The following is a 2372-nucleotide window of genomic DNA, read 5'->3' as shown; positions in this document are numbered from 1 at the left end:
ATAGATCAAAACTCCAATATTGATGAGCTTGCCTTTCTGTATACAATAGTTCAACGTTGCTCTCTCTCTGGTAGCTTCACTGATATGATTTGTCAGTAATAAACGGGCCGAAATACAATAGTGCCATGCCTTCGAAGGTGCACTTAACTTTGAGGTGGAAAAGTTAACTCTTCTCTCATTTGTAATTTTCCAAAGCCCTCTTTCAACAGTCAAATAGGAAATAATCTCATCTAGTTCCGTCTCAGTAGGACTGTAGTTCACATAAAAAACAAAAAGTATCAGGTGGTAGATGGTAAAACATATTCATTACCTCCAGTGAAAAAGATACCAATTTTCCTCTAACCATGACTCGATCATCTTTAGCCTTGGAATGGTTGGAATAAAACTCCCTAACTATATAAATAACAGTCACAACAGAAAAACAACAGAATCGTTCCCATTGTCGGCCAACGATTAGGTCTTCTACGGATCCACCTGAATTTTTGAAACATCGCTTCTGGATAAATTTCTCTGGATAAATTTTCGTGATTGCAGAGCATCACTATACCTATCTTGAGCTTTCAAATTCACAAACTTGCTCAAATCAAAGGGGTCTTTTTCTTTGCTCCTTGTCATTATTGTTGCCATTCTACAAATTTCATAAAATTGCACAATAACTTCAAAAATCAAGTCTAATATATTAAACTTAACTTCTATAAGAATAAACTACACTTTCTATGCAATTTCCATAGATGTTTTTCTCATTTTTCACCATGAATAGTGATTTTTGGGTTCTTCCAAATGTACTCAAAATACATGGTGAAAATCCAAAATTATTACATATAAGTGAAGCTCTTATCTTAAGAAATCCAAACCTAGCAATTTTTGCTCAATTCCACCAAGAAATTTCCATGAAATGGCTTTCCCTAGACTTCCACATCACGAAATCAAGAGGTTGAAGGTGACAGCGGAGTAGAAATGGTGATTTTCAGGGTTATTTTTCACTTTTAATTGTTCGCGAACCGGTTTTCGTGAACTGACGCTTAAGCACTGATAAGTGGCGCTTAGGCGTCTGCCTCTTGGGTTACATCGCGCTTAAGCGCGAGAATGTGGCGCTTAGGCGCTAGTGCACTATTTTTAATATTTTTGAACTTAAGTAAAATGCACTTTAAGCCTAAGTACATCACCCCTAAATGGTCTCATAACACTTAAATGACTATTTTCCTCTCCCTTAACTCTCCTCTCTCTAAAAATTCTCCAATGTAACTAATTTGATTCAAGTCTAAAAATAACAAAAAATTTCACAAAAACAAACATATAAATTCATTCACAAACTAGTACAAGTACATATAACACTTAATTCTCATTTCAAATAGTCTCGGATGAGAAAATTTTCTAAATACAAACACTAAACAAACTAACATGAACTCCAAAAATAGTATTTAACACTTAACACATTAAACAACGACTCTTAACAACAAACTTTAACATTGAACTTAATTACATTCTTCATTTTTTGGGACAAATTCTGGTCTTTCATTAGTTTCTCCTTGGGCAATCAGAATATAAAGTTGATAAAACAGACAGTGGTGACGAGCTCTGATACTATCTTCTTTAATCCATTTCTGCTTAAGATACATCTCCTTATCCGCTTCCTTTATATAACCAGCATGACTAAAATACATTTTCAATTGCCATCCAACATGCTCTAGATCTGCATGAATCTCAATTACCTTTGTTTCAAGTAAAGCCATGCTAGTCTCAATTTTGTTGATCTTTTCTGATATTCCTTCAATATTGACGGCTAAGAAACAGTTATATATCTCTTATGCAATTTGAATAATGAATCTCTTCCTCATGGTCTCTTCCTTCTTCTTCAAATCCATCTCCCATGAAGCCATCTTCTCAAAATCTCTCTCTCTCTTAGACTTTTAGGGCTAAAAATGATATGGGGTGAAATTCCTTCATAAAACCCTTCTATTTATAGGCCTAAATCGCTCCAGTAACTCCTATGTGCATCCTAAAACTGTCTTGGCACGTTTTAGTCAACCAATTGGTGGTTAAAACTTCTAGAATCTGAATTTTGCACATGGTATTTAACTCCCGAGCTTAAGTGCCGAATATTGGCACTTAAGCGCTAGTGCTCAATTTTGCACCAATCAACTTAACATCCAAATTCTCATTTTAGCATGTCTAGATCACTAAATAAAGTCTTAAAATCAACACTAACACATAATCACTAAAGTCTTAAAATCAACACTAACACATAATAGTCTGAAAAATACTACCCCAAATTTTATTAATCATACACAAACAACATTCAAAGCAAAATACACTGATAACTATGAGTTGTCTCCCACAAAGCGCTTGGTTTAATGTCGTCAGCCCAACAC

Source organism: Phalaenopsis equestris, unplaced genomic scaffold, assembly GCF_001263595.1.
Source record: "Phalaenopsis equestris unplaced genomic scaffold, ASM126359v1 Scaffold000511, whole genome shotgun sequence".
In the NCBI taxonomy this organism is placed as follows: Eukaryota; Viridiplantae; Streptophyta; class Magnoliopsida; order Asparagales; family Orchidaceae; genus Phalaenopsis; species Phalaenopsis equestris.
Note: the sequence above shows the minus strand (reverse complement) of the source record.